Raw genomic sequence first — 18,770 nt, 5'->3', positions numbered from 1 at the left:
AGGTCCCTCCCACCGCTTTGGAATCTAACCACTCTATTCCTCCCGTTATTCAGAGTCAAGTCGTTCACAAAAAAGTCATTGGCCGACTCTGATTTTTAATCACAAACAGCTTCCAGGGCGTCGTGATCACTGGGGGCCCCATCGGAAATGGAAAAATGAAACCACCTATCGAACAAACCTTTGAGAGAAAAAGATCATCTATAATCGAGAAGCTTTCCTCCCTCTTCCAAGTAGGTGCGGGGGAATGTCCCCCATAATGTTACCATTGACCATTAACAGATCCCATCCCCGCAAAAAATTATACCACGACTCCCCGTTGTTTGATAGCAATTTATAGATCAGAGGCCCTGGGGCCCACCCTCGTATACATTATGAATTTAAATCACCCATGATGAGCAGTTCATGAGAAGGAAACCAGCCAGATCAAAGAACAAACAAGTCTGCTAAAGATTGATGAAAGTCCAACAATGTGGAGCTACATGGATTCCAATAGGTGTTAACTATTATCCATTTGGCCCTACCACTTTCCGACCCCAATTCAACCTTCACGGCCAGAATACCCAAATCACTGTTACTCAGCAGGTCAGAGGAACAAACAACGTTGTTTAAACAAGCAATAGCAAGACCCCCAGATGGACGTCCCGCCCCCCACCTGATGCCAATTGATGAAAAACTGAGAAACCATCCACCCCAAAAGCAACCTTCAACCACGTCTCCTGAAACACAATCAAATCAAAGTGATCAAAGATATAAGCCTTCCTTAAGTCACTACTAAAAGATCTGTTGCCCCTTGTGTGCCAAGCCAGCAAGTTGTCTTTCTCACTTACTAGAGTGACTTCTCAAGCAAGCCCAGTTTATGAAGGATTCGTGAAACAATCTCTGGTACTAATGACCAGACAGACATTCGAGGTCACTTTTTGAATTGTGCTGTGCCTCATGTGAGTGGCATTAGGTATTGGAGCATTGCAAGATATAATTTTCAGACGCAGCGCCAACAACACTTAACACAATAATCGCTAATCTCCCGCAATTGCCCAGGAAGAGAATTCCACATAGAGCCAGATCTGAAAGCGCTCGGCCACCTGCCCTTGAGAGACGGAATCTTGGGACTGTGAGAAGATTCTGAGAGACTGATCTAAGAGCTCTAGACGGGGCATAGTGGGTCAGTTAAGCTTGAAGATACTCGGCACTGGCATGATGGAATGCCTAGTGACGCAACTGCTCACCAGAAGCCAATGCAGCTGCCGCAGGCGGCCCTGGTAGTGAGCCAGGCAGTTAGCTCCGAAGGTCCGCCTAGCTTGCGCATTTTGAAGGAGCTGTAGCCTCTGAATAAGAAAGGCTGGTTGGCCCAGATAGATACCACTGCAGTAATCTATGGACCCTAAAATAGAAGCTGCCTCAACTTTAGCTCGAGATTCTAGCGGAAGGAAAGGTACGTTTTTATTCAAGATCTTTAACTTTAAAAAACCTGAGTTGCAAACCGCCGAGATTTGAAGCTCCCGGGAACCAGAAGGTAACATTTTCACACCCAGAGTCACTGGATTTTGGACAAGGTCCAAGGGGCCGGGCCAGGAATCCTTGGTCCAGGCATCCTTGTTCCGGGCCGTCTGCTCAGTGGCAGTGACTTTAACCATGATCTCTGTTTTTTCTCCATTAAGTTACAGCCAGTGTCTGGCCATCCACTCGCCCACTGCTGCCAGGCAGATTTGAAGCTTGTGGGGAGAGTCACGATCTGGGGGTTCATCAGCATAAGTGTAAAACCGTATCCCACGCTGCTGAATGAGGTTTGCATAAGGGTGGAGGTAAAGATTAAAACGAAGAGGGGACAGAGAGGAGCCCTGGGGGACCCCACAAGTCAGAGCTTTCTAAAGAGATTGAAAAGGAAACGGAGAATCAGTTTGAGTGCGTTCTGACAGAAAAGCGATTAGCCAGGCTAGGGGGAGGCCAGAGATTCCCGCCTGTTCCAAATGCTGCAACAAGATGTTACGATCAGTTGTATTACACGCCGCAGAGGGGTCAAGGAGAATTAAAACCCCAACCTCTCTGCAGTCCTGAAGAGCGAGATCCTCTAGAATAGAAGTCATTACTGCCTCCGTACCCCTAGTAGGGTGAAAACGTGATTGCAAAGATGCAGGAGAGCGTAGGATTCAAGAAAGCAAGATAACACATTGCTTCCATGAGCTTCATCATACTGGGCTACAATGCCATGGGCCGATAGTTTGTTTATTGGTAAAGCGCTAATACACAAGTGAAGTGCTTCAAAGCGCTTCAAGGCGGGAAGGGAACAAGGGGAAAAAGTCATTCTTAGGCCTTGAAGTTTCCAAATGATAGCAAAAATGACTAGCAAACTAGGCCTGATGGCATTACTAGTGAAGTGCATGACAAGAAGAGAGGCGAGAAGAACATACAATCCTTGAACTACCATACTAGGCCGCGACATTTCAGAAAGTATAAGTGCATGACAGGGAGTGAGATGATAAGTGGCGGAAGGCAGCGAGCGCCTCACCGAGCTGTGGCTTCTTCAATAAGAGAGAAAACAGCAAGTGCTTCAAAGCAGAAGGAATTAAACCTGTTGCAATAGATGCCTGAACTGCATGAGTAAAAAGCTGAATAGCAAACCTCCATGCTTCCAAGCTTCCATGCTCCAATGCTTCCATGCTCCTATGCTTTCATGCTCCCATGTTTCCATGCTTCCATGCTCCCATACTTCCATGGTCCCATGCTTTGCTGCTTCCATGCTCCAATGCTTCCATGCTTCCATGCTTCCATGCTCCTATGCTCCCATGCTTCCATGCTCCCATGCTCCAATGCTTCCATGCTCCCATGCTTCCATGCTTCCATGCTTCCATGCTCCTATGCTCCCATGCTTCCATGCTTCCATGCTCCCATGCTCCAATGCTTCCATGCTCCCATGCTCCCATGCTCCCATGCTCCCATGCTCCTATGCTTCCATGCTCCCATGCTCCCATGCTTCCTTGCTCCCATGTTTCCATGCGATTCACCAGAATTCCAGAGAATTCCCACACACAGACAGCGCCAGAAGAAATAACCCACGGTTCACCTATTGATGCTGCAAAGATCATAGCACAACAGAAGAGCTACAAAGAGGCACTGAAGGATACAAGAAGTAGATGGGAGAGTGAATACGGCGAAAGGGCTGCATGGAGGGGGATTCACACAAGCGGACAAGACAAAGGATGAGGTGAAGACTTCATGGAACCGGGTAACCTCTGTTCCAGTGTGATGTAGAAGGAGTGACGAATAGGGAGGAACACCAGGGAGTGAGAAATAAGAACGTACCAAGAGGCAAAGGGAAAGCCATCAACAAGATAGCTTCTTCAGGGAAACGGCTGCCAGAGGGTTTGATCAACACTGCCAAGGTGAATGCCGGAGATTGTGCCGGCACAAGGGTTTGGAACGCTAGCAGAAGTGCCCCTACATGAAGTTCTAGCCTCAGTAAGTGTTCTGGAGTTGGCACACAGACCTCTGGGCGGAGCGCAAGATGGAGAACAGCTAATGGAAGCAAGACCCGAGACGAATACCACGACGACCACCGGAAAGCAGCAGAGGAAACACCGACCCCTGCAAGAACGATAAGCAGGGTGGAGAATGCTCTATCTGTACACAGGACAACCTTAAGTGGGAAACAGAGACTGGGAAAAAGAAGGAAGGAGACAGGAAGAGGAGGGACGGAGAGATGCAGAGAGGAATAAAAGAGGGCTGATCCTTCAGTTTGGATCTATCTCTTTATTGGGCCTTCAGCCATATCACTTCCAGAGCGCAGCTCTAAAGGTCCATGATACATGGTCTTGTTACCACGGCGTAACCAATCACACCATGTAGCCCATGACCCCGCAGGTGGCTCTAGGGCTCTCCTTTGACCATGGACTCGACTCTACATGATCCATGGAGCTGGGCTCCTTGCTCTTCTTGTGGCAGACACTGTGTAGCACACGATCATCTAAACGTAGCTCTAGGCTCCTCCCGTGATTGACACTGTGTAAATTCATCATCGAGGGACCCCTCACCCATGGCTCACTACCTTGGGGTCCCCTTGACAGCATCTTTAAAATGTTTCATTTGATCAGGGCCACAGCAGACAGCCTCAACCTCTACCACACAGAAGAAACAGATGTCCACACCTCAAGCAGCACCTGAAAGGGGGGCAGGTGAGAGCCCATTGAAGTAAATGGACGTATAGGGTCTTGGTGGGTGTGTCGGCTGATTGATTGCAAGGTGGGTGAACCCCCCTCCTGCCCCCCCAAAACCATCAACGTTCCTTTCTGGGGTGACCTCCGAACCTACCTCCCAGGATCACGCCCCACGGGATCTCTGCTCCCTCCTTGGACAATTAGCAGAAGTAGCAGAGAATAGCAAAATACATGTATCGATAAAAGTGTATTAAGCAATAAGGACCGTTAGATAAAAAAGGCTAAAAGCAAAATGATCACAAAATGATGATCACAAAATCTTCACTGCAGAACAAAATGTAACCCTTAAGCCCCCCATGTATTTACTTTGGCAATATTTCTCTAACTTCTCATCCCAATAAAGTACCTTGACTATTTATCGGGCCCTGGGCCCCTAACGCCAAATTATTTATCGTTGGCCCTCTATCCTGCCTGTCTATCTCATCTATCAATGAGCCTTCTACAGGCAGCTCATCCATTGGCTGGCCCCGCCTCCTGTAACCGGATACTCTCCACCTCATTTCCGTTGGAGATGGCATCCTGGGTGTTAATGCATACGCGCCGCAGAGCAGGCAGCTCCGCAACGCCAGCGCCGGGGAGGGCAAGCACCTGATTGGATCGTTGAAAGCGGATGATCTTATTGGACCAGGAGCATTGCCTCCTGCGCCAATGGGGGCAGGGGGCTTCTCCCAAGGCTCTGACGAGCTGCAGGATTGGACAGGAATGGATGGCGCCACTGAACAGACCGGAAGGTCTGCCTCTAAAATGCCGAGCTGTTACACATTGCTCTTGAAACAGTGCCTTCATTTTCTGCAAATTAATTACTCCTCTTGCCACGGAATAAATGTGCCTCCTTATCTGGGACATCTGCTTTTCATCCTACCTGCAATCTTGCCGCCTGCTGCCGGCGGAAGACTTTCTCCTGTGCACAAGAACTCACGCTCGCTTCCTGGAGGAGGCGCCCGTGCTCACGTGTCAAGTCACGTGACCCTTGCCGGTACTTAGAGGAGCACAGCCCGCCCGAGCGGTGCATACTCCTTATCTGGGACATCTGCTTTTCATCCTACCTGCAATCTTGCCGCCTGCTGCCGGCGGAAGACTTTCTCCTGTGCACAAGAACTCGCGCTCGCTTCCTGGAGGAGGCGCCTACGCTCACGTGTCAAGTCACGTGACCCTTGCCGGTACTTAGAGGAGCACAGCCCGCCCGAGCGGTGCATACTCCTTATCTGGGACATCTGCTTTTCATCCTACCTGCAATCTTGCCGCCTGCTGCCGGCGGAATACTTTCTCCTGTGCACAAGAACTCGCGCTCGCTTCCTGGAGGAGGCGCCCACGCTCACGTGTCAAGTCACGTGACCCTTGCCGGTACTTAGAGGAGCACAGCCCACCCTTGCGGCGTTAAGCCCGACGGAGTAAAGGGCGCCGGCTGTTGTGTGGCTGTTTGGTGGATGGTGGTAAGGAAGCAGTCTACGGAAGCTAAGAGGTAAGGAGGCATGGACTTGCAAACGGACCCCTTACTTCCTAGACCTGAAATTGTTATGGATAACTCTGAACTTTCCACCCTTTATCCCCAAGTAAAAAGTCCATCTGGTAGGGTACTGAGGAGCAAATTTCTATGCCCTGAGAAGCAGAAAGAATCGCGTAAAATTGACACGGCAAGGAAAAACCGTGGAATTAACGCGAACTCTGGCACCATGCCAGTGAAAAAAGCGCTACCTTCAGGAGCCTCAGCGTCCCCCATCCAAACGAACTTTAGCCCCCTTGAAAACCCCTTGAAAAAGCGTCCGGTAAGGTCGTAAGCCCTTTGACCGCTCAGAAAACATCAAATGACATTTCCTACGGCACTTTGGAGAATGCGACGAGTGACAGCTCGGAGGAGGATTCTATTAATGTTTCCTGTGAAACATCGCATCTGGCATCGTTACCTCCCCAATCCGAGCCTTCTGTTCCCAACTTACACAGTTTAGCTCCCCCCCCCCCTCGCCCCTGATTATACCTGGAGGCCAGGCTGCAGTGGACCAGCGAGGGGTGGCCCTTCATGCTGAAACAGACCCAAGGTTGGATGTTGGGAGCTCGCCGCTCAGTGCGAGCCCGCCGCCGTCGTCCGTTGGCGCCCCGCAGGCCTCCGCTGCGGCGAGTGAGAGTGAGCCAAGCGGAGTCGTAGGACCCCACGCGGCTGATCTCAGCTTGCGGGTTGCAGCGCCGGCGGCGGCTGTTGCTGGTGGCTCCCACGTCCCTTTCGCCCCATCAGTGAGGGTGATGGGGCCACCCGCTACTTTCGACGAGGTTTCAGATATCCAAGACCACCAAGTCCTTTCACAGGCAGAAGCTGCCGTTTCCAAACATCAGCCTGTGTTAGATTCTGGCGACGCCACCGCGGAGCTTCTCTCTGCCGCCACCTCGTGGCAAAGCCAATACTCGCAGCAACAGGCTCCTTTGCCTGTTATTGAGAATGGGTTCATGGGTGCAACCCCAAATCGACCAACTCAGGGAAACAGACAAAATGCCGTAACTGGCGAGCTCATTGCCCAGAAAACAGAAATTGCAATGGCGCTATTAAAAAAAAAGAGCATCATTAAGCAAGAGTGGAAAGGAACTGGGGGAACACTTAGAGCATAGCTCCCAGCAACTAAAAAGGGCTACAATTCAGAAACAAAAAAAATGTGATTTAGTCAAATCTACCTTTCAAAATCTTCCGACACCACACACACTCAAAGAATTATTTTTTAAACAAACAAAGAGGACACCAGAAACAGACACCGAACTTTCCGATGCAGAAATGCTCGATGTCCCGCTGGAATTACCTCCAGTGGTGCTACAAAGAGAACAAATAGCGGATTCCACTCATAGTGCAATTGAGGCCCAGTGTGGCTGTTCAACCACTACACTATCCAGCAGCCGAGATGAAAGGGATGTGCAAGGAAATAGCATCAATCCATGTCGAACGGGAGTACAAACAGAGACAATAAATCTGCTCAATGAAGATGTCCCCCCACATCATTCGGAGAGAGCCGGACAGGGGGAAAATGTACTAATATCCTCAACTATTTCCCCTCAAATGAAAGTAAATAACCAAAGAAAGACTTCGTCACCAATACCAGCCCAACCGGACTTGAGGAATAAGTCCCTTTCTAAAATCGTTCCACCTGTGCTGGTTACGCATGGACAAAAGACATTTCTATCTGACCCTCCATCTGGAAGACAGTCTTCATATAATGACTTTCTAAAAGACACCTCAAAACCAGTCAGAATAGAAGACCAAGTGACATGGTGGGCCACCTTCCCAAAGAAACGGCAACAAAAAAGCCAGACTTAGTAACAATCATGTCCGCCATAACAGTGGGGCTGGCACCCTTTGTAAAATTGTATGAATCAATTAACGATTCAATGAAGGATTCTTTAACTCTTGCTTCGGCCCTGAATACAAAAGTAACATTCTTGGAAGGCTTCATTACTGCCCAAAACCAACAAAACGTGGAGAAAGAGAAACAATGGGACTCAAAGCTTAATCTTTAATCACCAAGAAATCCTGGGGAAAACAGGCAAAACCACCAGTCAGAACATCTTCTGTCCTTAAATACAAAGGATCTACAAACAAAAGGTGCAAAGGTAAACCAAGCCGTTAGAAATCAGAGCCCAAACTCTACGCTTCAAAACGGGAAGAAAAGCAAAGAACACCCAAAAACGCCATCAATGTTTAAAACTCCTAAAGCAATTGCTTCGACTCAGGAAAAGATTGCAATTATCCACGCGCCACCTTAAGGCCTAGTAGGCAGCAATTCAGAAATGGAACAAACTATAATCGAACTTGACAAATCCAAACAAAACGAGCAAGGCTCAATGGGGAATTTGTCACTTCGTGACTTGACGGTCCATCTGAACGAAGAGGAAACGAACTTGGAGTTAAATGTAAATGATGGAGAAGAACCACAAATTGTGAGTAAATCCTTGTCTTCATACACAAATAAAACAAAAGTTACAATGTGTAAAGAGAGCGAAAAACTACCAGCGGACCCATCTGCCAAAAACTGGGATGTGTGGCCAAAACAACACGAAAAAATACCTGAAAAGACGAAAACTGTAAATACTACAAAGATATCGGGGGAGACCAGGCGTCAGTGCGATTCTAAAGCAACATCTACCAGAGTCTATAAAATGCAACAACTCGTAGCTGGGAAAAATTCCCTCGTCTTGAACAGAAAGACGGTCCTGAAAATCTTAACCAGCATACCGGCATTGAAATCTTTAAAAACATCAGATCTTGTATTGGTGGAGCCTTACTATAGAGACGGGAAGGCCAAAACTTACCTTCACGTGAACAATCCCGTGGACGGTGGAGAAGATGTGATCGCCACCTTAATTCAATTAGGCTTCTCGATAGAGGAAGTTCCTGTTTCTGAAGGTGCGGGAAAGGCTGTTCCTCTGCGAAGCAATGCGACGGTGGACATTTTGGAACGCCACCTAAACACTACAGATCTGCCGGTGGGCAGTAGAAGAGTCGCTTTCAGAGAGAAACCTGAACTTAGCAGAGGGAGATTCAGATCGAGATTACACTCGTCGAACATCAATATAAATCATCGAAAATTCCAACATGAAGGTAACTGGAGCTCAAACCCCAGACGGGGGAAAACTACAGGCGCTCAGAGTCCACTGATGAAACTGCTGAGTGGGCCCACAATAAAAAGCGTGAACCGTCGGGGCCCTGGAGATGGTTAAAAAAGGTTCTGAACCCAAACCAGCAAGATTAAGAACGAAAAGATTCAGCGACGCCTACGGGACCTCTAACATTGGAATGTTCACGACGGAATAGGAGTATCATGTGTTCTTGGAACACCAGGGGTCACGATCACCTTACCAAGCCAGACGCTTTTGACTTGAGTGACTTCGATATTATCTGCCTCCAGGAGACGTGGCTCATGGAACCACCAGTACTAGATGGATATGACATACACATCTCGTCAGCAGTTAAAGGTTTGTTTGGAAGACCATCATCAGGCCTCCTAACGGCAATTAAAATTGGATCGGGCATTTCTAGCAAAAAGAAAGTGGCCGAATCATATGGCATGGTAGCTCTACTAGTTGAGTGGTTCCATTTAGAATCTATATCAAGAAGCAATATGAAATCTAACCTCGGAATCATCAATGTCTACTGGAACCCGCAGAGAACAAGTAACATGGAATTTCTTGATAACATCGCAGAAACCATAGATACATTCCTTCTTGAAGAAAAAACTGACTACATCATAATCTGTGGCAACCTTAATGCAAGAGTTGACCAAACTGCTGCAGCTCTAAATCTCTGCCCCTCTGCTCTGAGAGGTGTGCTTTGGATTGATTTCATGGACGCGATAAAAATGTACAATGTTGCACCAGCCAGAGGCCATTTACCCCGAATTCCAACTTGGGAACGTGCCGAAACGTCAGCAACACTGGATCATATTTACGTCTCCTATCCTTTCCTCCCCTTTGTTGACTATTTTGAGGTATACAGAACAAAATTTAGCGACCACAATCCTCTGATAATGTCTCTCGAGTCCGAATCAACTCCAAAGCAAACATATCCGTTTGAGGTGGAGGTAGCGCGAAAGTCGTCGCAAATCCAATTTACAGCAACTAACATCAATAAAATCACTGAGAAATTTGATGCACTCAGTAAAACAAAGATAGACTCAACAAGTAGACCAAATTACATGCCCTTGTTGTTGCCGCATAGGAAAGAAAAGGGTCTATGTCACCGACCCAATGGAAAAGGGGTCCAGGAGTATGATAAAGAATTAGCCTTAAAAAAAAGCAGATGCGTAAATTAAACTGTCTGGCTAAAGTCTCCAACAATCAGGAACAAAAGGACTACGCCAAAGATGCCACAAGATCTTACAAATCTTGGGTGAGACACCATAAAGCAGCAATGTACCAGAATGACTCAGAGCAAATGCTAAAAACTCTAACAACAAACAATCCAAGAGAATACTGGTCCCTGATCAAAGATAAGGGTGGCAACTGTGGAGGAGCGAGATCTACACCCCCTCTCTGCATAGGAAAACAGAGAGTTCGAGCTGGAGGAGCGAAGGGCTCTAGAAGGGAGGTATTTAGGGGAGAGTTAGATGGATATAGCATGTTCCCAGGCCCCAGAAAGCCTTGTCGGTAATGCAGAGGGTCTTGCATTTGATCCTCGCAGCAACGGGGAACCAGTGGAGGGATTTAAGGGCTGGAGAGATTCTGTCCCTGGGCTTGAGGCTAAGGATAAGTCTTGCAGCCCTATTCTGGATTAGTTGAAAGGGACAATGGGAAGAGTTAGGCAAATTGAGGAAGAGGCTGATGCAGTAGCCCAGCCTGGAGAGAAGTAGAGCTCTAGAGACAGTGAGTTTCTGGGGGAAGGGGGAATGCCTCTGAGGAGGTGCATCTGAAAGTGGGCCTTCTTGGCCAGGTCCATGATGCGAGGAGAGAATGAGAGGGTTGGAGTCAAAGATGATGACACCAAGGTTTTTTGCTTCACACGAGGCTGAGGGGAGGGGGCCAAAGGAGGGGGGCCAGAGTGTGGGAGGGAAAGGGATCAGGGGGATCTCTGAGAGCTGCGTAACAGTGAAAATAATAGTGAAAATTAGGGGAGAGGGTGGAAATCAGAGGGGGTAGAGGAGCCAGGTAGATATTGAAGAGCCTGGGCGAGAGGATAGAGCCCTGAGGGACACCACAAGTGGAGAGTGAGATGGTGGAGCGGAAAGGACCCAATTGAATCTGGGAAGGTCGGTCAGAGAGGAAAGAGGTCAACCAGTCCAGAGCTGGGTCTGTAATGCCAAGGGAGTCATAGAGCCACATTATCAGAGTGGCGTGATTGGCCATGTCAAAGGCAGAGGAGAGGGCCAGAAGGATGAGAACAGAAGAAGAGCTGGAATTAAGATTAGTAAGCAATTCTTCACGGGTGTTCAGGAGGGCAGTTTCTGTGCCTCTGGCTGCTCTGAACCAGACCAGTGGCCGTGGAGTCAACCAACAGATTCAGTGTGGTGGATAAGCTGGGAGATGGCCAGCTTTTCCAAGAATTTGCCCAGAAAGGGAGTAGTAGAGATGGAGCGGTAAATTGCAGGAACAGAAGGATCAGCAGAAGGTTTTTTGAGGAGAGAGTGCACAAGCGAGTGCTTGAGGAGAAAGGGGAAGGACCCAGTGGCAAGGAGTGATTGGAGAAATCGGCCAACGCTGGGGCAAGGGAGACAATGTTGTCCTTGATAGCTCTGGAGGAGCAGGGGAGTAACTGTTTGGATGAGAGTTTCATAGAGCGGACTTGTCTAGAAACCTCATTAGGGTATGGGAGAGAAAGAGGGGACTAGAGGGGGAGGGCAGAGGGCGGCCAATTTAGGCTTGAAGGAAGGGGAGGGAGAGGAGTAGAGGTGAGTGAGGAGTAGAGGTGAGTGAGGAGAGGGTGTCCTGAGTTTTAGAGATGAAATGAGAGGCCAGAGAAGTGCAGAGTGCCAGGGAAGGCAGAGGAGAGGTTTATGTTTATGTAGGTGGAGACTGCAATGGGGTTGGAGAGTTCCTTGCAGATTTTGAAAAGTTCAGCCGTTTTGTTAGTGGCCGTGGAGATGCAGTCTTGGAAATATCCCCACAACAGTAATTGTAATTTGTAATTGTAACGCTCTTTCCCAGAGGATTCTAAGCGTGGACCTGGGGATCGAACCTGTGTTGCTCTGCGTCGTCTTGCTTCCTATGCGAGCATGTTGCCCCTGAGCTATCTTCCTGACCCAGTAGCAGAGAGAAGCCCACTGGCCACCAGAGAAGGGTCTGGGACCCCAATATAAGTAAAACAAGCATTGTAGTAAACCATCATCACAGCAGTGGCAGAGATAAGCCCCCTGACGATCAGAGAAGGGCCTGGGATCCTAAAGCCACTGGAACAGATATCCGAGGAAATCTTCCTCATCGCAGTGGCCGAGCTAAGTCCACTGGGATCCAGAGAGGGACTTGGGACTTTGCAAATAAAGTGAGAGAGTGCCAAGAGAAACCCCAAGTTGAAAAATAACTCTCAAACACCCGTCATTCTTCTGGTGGGGGAAATGAATCCTTTGAAGTACACTGAAGAGACACCATGGGAAGGGAGTCATTCCCCCTGGCCCGTTCTGTGAACTATATTTAGGGAGTGCACACCAGTCTCTGGACAAGGGAGCCATTCTCCTGGTCCTGAAAGTTGAGTGTACCAGGTGTTGGAACTACAAGCCAGGGGAAGGGAGTCATTCCCCCGGCATCTGTTTGCAAATGGACATTTTGGGAACACCAACCATATACCAGGAGAAGGGAGTCATTCTCCTGGAGACTGAACTTTCTGTGAGATTGTTACAAGCCAGGGGAAGGGAGTCTTGCCCCCGGGCAGCTTTTTGATATAAAACATTTTCCTGGGAAAGGAATTTTCTGTTGGATTATATTAGTCTTTAGTTGTAGTGTAGGGGATAGAAGTAGGTAGTGACAGAGGACGGTGGACTTTGATTTTGACTGACATTATGACAGACCCTATACTATTAGTTTGAGGCAGAGAAAACCCCCTCTTCGAGATAGGGATAGTGAGGTTCCTCTTTTTTTCCTCAAATAAAAGTGTATAGAAACCGATATGCTACCATTGTGTCAGCTTCCTTCTTCGGCTTCCTTACCATTCTCAACAGAGCCCCAGAGGATCCGTCTTCTTCTGTGAGGTCAAATTGTGACATAGCACTTGTCTAAAGCACGCCTGTTGTCAGGGGCCCAATCCAGGCTTCTGGAAAATGTGTCCTTTGTCTTCTGACATCACACCCTGTGTCCTTTGTCTCAAGAAAGTGAGGAGGGACAGTTAGTGTTGTGACGAATCCCAAGATGTTGTCACTGCTTCCGTAGGGGGAGCCCCTTCCCATGAGGGCAGGGAAGTCAGGCCACTATCCGATAGTCCCCCTGGGGGTGGTGCTCAGCGGGTAGATGTCATGGGAGGGGAATCCCCTATTGGACCAGTGACGACTATTGTGGGAGAACGCTGTAATCGACTAACACCTACACCTCTCCTTCACCCCACTCTCTCCACCCCTGCCCTCCTATCTGATGTACTTCTATAAGATCCGATATACCTCCATTAAAGGAACCTACCCTTGACCCGGACTCCCCTAACAACTACTGTCCAATCACCATCGTGCCGTTTCTACTAAAAATTCTGGATTCTGGACACGGCTGCCTATCTACAGATTCAGTCGTGCCTGGAAACCCACAACATCCCTGGCAGAAGACAATCTGGTTTCCGCCCTCGTCACGGCACGGAATCAGCCTTATTAGACCTTAAGAACCAACTACTGGAAGCCATGGACAAAGGCAAATCATCGCTCCTCCTACTCCTGGATCTCTCGGCTGCCTTTGACTTGGTGGACAACAAGATCTTGTGCAAACATCTCTCTGACAATGCCCACTACTCTCAAGAGGCCACCACCTGGATCACCTCCTTCTTGGTGGGCTGAGCTATGAGGGTCTTTTCCCACCAAGCCTCAGCTTCTCCAATTCCTATTGAGTGCGGAGTACCACAAGGATCTTGTACCGCCCCCACCCTTTACAACCTGTTCACTCTCCCAATTTTCAGAGACTTAGAAGAATTTGGCATAGCTTTTACAAACTATGCCGATGACACACAAATTCTTCTCCCCCTATCAGGGAACCACAAGCAAGACCTCAACACCCTCCAGCTGACATATGCACGCATCCAGGCCTGGATGGCAGCCAATGGGCTCTGTTTAAACAGGGAAAAAATGGAAATGTTGCTGGTAGGCCCCAAAGAAGTCCTAAAAAACTAGATGACAAGTACAAATCATTCAGTATCGAGAACACTACCATTACAGCCTCTACTTCAGTGAAAACCCTCGGGGTATATCTCGACTCCACACTAACAATGGGCAGGCAAGTCAGTGCCATCTCATCTGCTGCTGCCCTTACCACAAAAATCATAAATGCAGTAAAACCCCAACTATCGCCAAGCAACCTCCATAACATCGCTAGAGCCACAAATCTTGACTATTGTAACATCCTTCTCATAGGCACTTCTGCTAATAACATTAACAGACTACAGATTGCACAAATCAATGCCCTCAGAGCTGCCCTCAGCATTCCTAAGAGAGAGCACATCTCCCAGGCAAGAAAGGATGCCCACGGGCTCCCAATAAAAGAACGCATAACATTCAAGGCCCTCACCATCACACGCAAGTGCCTCGCTCAGACCGCCCCAGTCTCCCTAGTAGATAGAATACACCTGGCTCCAGCCCACAGACCTAAACATGACCAATACTCTCACCTGCTCTCTGTCCTAGCGTTCAACAGAGCTAAAGCTGGCAGCACCAGCTTTGAAGTACTAGCCCCAATAGCTTGGAACGCGCTTCCTCTCAGACTAAGAAGCAAAGAATCTTAGTCTAAGAAGCAAAGAATCTCTCACAGTGTTCAGAAAGCTGCTAAAAGCAAAGTTATTTAGCTAATACTTTCAACAAATGTACTGTCTCCATACTGTTCCACTGCAACCTCGGAACACCCTCTCAACATTGCCACTGAACATGTACTACTGTTTCACTGCCTATTAATTACCTGACCTAACTGTATTAAGTAACCTTCTGTAACAGTGCCACAATGCCTCAGGGCCGCAGGGGGCTTTATAAATTTAAAATAAATAAATAAATAAAATACATAAGATGCAAGAAGTAGAAAGGACTGAGACGAGGAAGAATAGAGGCAACCATCCTGAAGATCCAAACCAAGAAACTGTGACGAGGAAGAGGCGCAGATCCGCAGGGATCATTCAGGTGAACTTGCATTAACGGTCTAGTCTCCAACTACAGACCTTACTGGATGGCGACATGAAAACTGACAATTCACTCACCCAAGAGGCAGATCCTTCCTGGAGGAACCGAGAGTGTAGCAGAGGCTCGCCGCAGAGAACAGCAGGGAGACGCCGGAAAGTGAGACGCGTGGTGTCCAGGGGACACAGAAAGAGACCGAGAACTGAGACGCTGGCTGGGGAGAGCGCCAGCAGAGCAGCACTGCGGGACCACATGGTCTGTCTGGGAAATACCCACCAAACAGGGTAAGAAGCCGCGGAGCGGCAGCAGTATGCCAGAGAGAGCCCCACAGCGCTGGTGATTCAGAGAGAGACACGGGGAAGCCTGCGACTGACCAAAGGGCTGCAGCTGAGACCTTGAAGGTATTTGGGTGGCTGTGCCTATGGTTGGGGGTCCCCAGAGGGTAAAAGGAACCCTAAAGACAACAGTATATGGAAAGTGGGGGAAAGAGGATAACCCCTACAGGACATTAAGAGAAACATTACTAAGACACTATAACAAGGAGAATAGGGTCTAGGACCCTTACAGGAACAGGACTTATCATGTAACAAGGATACCTAATCTTCTTTGTGACAGTACTTGGAGAGAAGGTGACCCAGGGCTGTCAAATATCAGAAGAGAATGTGAAGAAAACTCAAGAGTAATTCCTTTGAATGCAGAAGAGAACTGAGGGTAATACATCTGAACACAGAACTTGGCAGGAGAGTAAACCTAGTCTGCATATGAGACTAAGAGGCTGTGAAGAGAACTGAGGGTAATACATCTGAACACAGAACTTGGCAGGAAAGTCAACCTAGTCTGCATATGAGAATAAGAGGCTATGAAGAGATTTGTGAGGGTAATACATCTAAACACAGAACTTGGCAGGAGAGTAAACCTAGTCTGCACATGAGAATAAGAGACCGTGAAGAGAACTGTGAAGGTAATACATCTAAACACAGAACTTGGCAGGAGAGTCAACCTAGTCTGCATATGAGAATAAGAGACTGTGAAGAGAACTGTGAGGGTAATACATCTAAACACAGAACTTGGCAGGCGAGTAAACTAAGTCAGTGTTTTGAGACTGAGATCTAATAGATAAAGAAACCATGTCTACAAACCAAAGTCAGGGACCCACCACAGTTTGGGGGAGCATACAAACCACTCTTCCTCATTGCAGGACCTGGTAGAGAAGAGAACCAGGTCTGCCAGTCAGTCCCAGGGACCCATCATAGTTTGGAGGAGCACCCAAAGCAATCTTTTTCCTCGCAGTGCCTGGTAGCAAAAGGAACCAGGTTTGCTACTCTGCATTTGGGACCCACAAAGACAGAAACGAAGCCTGAGAAATGCTGGTTGGTGAAGGGAGACATTCCCCCACCAATTGTTGAACTGTGTCATAATCCTGAGAAATGTTGGGAATTGGAGAGATTCCCCCAACAGTTGATAAACTGTACCAGAATCCTGAGGTAGGCTGGGGAATGGAGATGTTCCCCCACCAGTGGAAACTGAACTTTGAGAACTTTCACATCAAATGCTGTGACTGTATAATTGTGTGAACCTAGTAAACACCCTGCCATAACCGGCATGGCTTATATTTACAGTTTAACGTGGCACCAAGCTGACTAGGAAATACAATCATTATAGTTTGAATTAGAGGTGCAGACGATTAAAAGCCACCTCTCTCTATTGGAACTTTGTGCTCCAGCTGCTTTCATGAATGCACAAGTGACCTTAGAACCTGCCCTTTTGCTACTGCAGGGCTGGTGCCAGGGGTGCAAGAAAATAGTGCCAGCAAATGGACATGAGTACACTAGAATGTTGGGATGGATCATTTACAAAGTGTGGATCCGATTATCAGACCTCCCTTTTAGAAATAGAATTAGCTGCATCATTTCATAAATACACATTAAAAAGCTAAGGAATTTCCACGCACGCAGATGGCATTCCGTCACATCAGTCACATGGAATGGTCTCATGGGTATTGGGTGTTACAGAATGCCACACAATGAGTGACTTAATGGGAGGAACATATGTAGAGGATGCCCCAAAATGAGGGAGCTTTCCGGAGGAGTATATGAGTTAGCTCTTGTGGAAGTATAGATGTAGCATGCCACATAATTGATGAGCTCTCTGGAGGCGTACATGTAGGGATTATCACTTAAAGAGTGAGCTCCCAGGCGGGGTGTATGTGTAGAGCATGCTACAAAAGGAGTGAGCTCTTGATGGGAGAATACATAGGGAATGCCACTTAATAGGTGAGCTCTCTGGGGAGGGTTGTGCAGACTGGCAATAGGATTTGTGCTTTAAGGAGTGTGTGCACAGAATTCCATATAACATAGACACTCGCGTGTGCAGAATGCTGAACAATGAGTGAGCTCTTAGTGGGCGTGTGTGTGTGCAAGATGCCACATAATGAAGGAGCACTCCTATTTTGTGTGTGTGCGAAACCCAAGGAGTGACCTCTCAGTGTGTATGTATGCAGATTACTACATAAAAGCTGTGCTTTCGGTGAGTTTATGTACAGTTTAATGATTATTGTATGACCTCAGGCCCTGGTGAGTGCTGGACAGCAAGTGCACTTAGTCTCAAGGCAGCTTATGTAGCATGTGCTGTATCGCGTCTCGTGTAGGTTAAGCGCTCCCCCAAATGAGTGGTGTGTTACTGCATCATAATATGGTGTCTGTGTGTGGTTTAGGGCGGTGTGTGTATATACAGAGTGGCAGCCAGACACTGTGTGAGTCTGCCCCTGGGAAGTGTATGAACACAGTGCCAGACAGTGGGGGTCATGCCAAGTTTGCCAGTAAATCCGCCAAGATACCGGCAAACGGACCTACTGTTTCCAGCGCTCCTTCCCTATTCCATGGAGCCCCATAGTATTACCGGCCAGTATATGGACCGGCAGAGTCGGAATGAGGCCCAGTGTGTGCACTGGGCCCCTAATAATTGTATGGACAGACAAAGTCTGAGTCTGGGCCCCTGGGGAGGGTATGTATAGGGAGCCTGACAGTATGTGAGATTGTGCACCTGCCGAGTGAATGTATAGAGTGCCAGACAGTGTGTGCACTTGGGTCCCTGGGGGGCGGTGTATATACAGAATGCCAGACAGTGTGGGGGCGGTATATATACAGAGTGCCAGACAGTGTGTGCGCTTGGGTCCCTGGGGGGCGGTGTATATACAGAGTGCCAGACAGTGTGTGCGCTTGGGTCCCTGGGGGGCGGCGTATATATAGAGTGCCAGACAGTGTGTGCGCTTGGGTCCCTGGGGGGCGGCGTATATACAGAGTGCCAGACAGTGTGTGCGCTTGGGTCCCTGGGGGGCGGCGTATATACAGAGTGCCAGACAGTGTGTGCGCTTGGGTCCCTGGGGGGCGGCGAATATACAGAGTGCCAGACAGTGTGTGCGCTTGGGTCCCTGGGGGGCGGCGAATATACAGAGTGCCAGACAGTGTGTGCCCTTGGGTCCCTGGGGGGCGGCGTATATACAGAGTGCCAGACAGTGTGCGCGCTTGGGTCCCTGGGGGGCAGTGTATATACAGAGTGCCAGTGTATATACAGAGTGCCAGACAGTGTGCGAGTGTTGAGCCTGAGTATGTGTGTACAGAGTGCAGAAAAGTGCTTGAGTATGCATGGTGTATTTAAAGAGTGCTAGACAGTATGTGAGCATGGGACTCTGGAGAGTGACTCTGCAGGATCTCAGGCAGTGTGTGAGCATGGGACTCTGGAGCGTGAATCGGCAGGGTCTCAGGCAGTGTGTGAGGATGGGACTCTGGAGAGTGATTCTGCAGGG

At 48.5% G+C, this 18,770-nt stretch overlaps 1 protein-coding gene across 2 annotated transcripts in view; it reads right to left on the bottom strand.

The window, feature by feature from the left end:
* The window catches only part of DENND1C (DENN domain containing 1C), a 652,034-nt gene that overhangs the window by 61,037 nt on the left and 572,227 nt on the right, over positions 1–18,770 (bottom strand). The window lies entirely within an intron of this gene.

This window comes from Ambystoma mexicanum, chromosome 3q (assembly GCF_040938575.1).
Source record: "Ambystoma mexicanum isolate Mex_15411 chromosome 3q, UKY_AmexF1_1, whole genome shotgun sequence".
In the NCBI taxonomy this organism is placed as follows: domain Eukaryota; kingdom Metazoa; phylum Chordata; class Amphibia; order Caudata; family Ambystomatidae; genus Ambystoma; species Ambystoma mexicanum.
The sequence above is the reverse complement of the archived record's forward strand: the minus strand, read 5'-3'. Positions and strand labels throughout refer to the sequence as shown.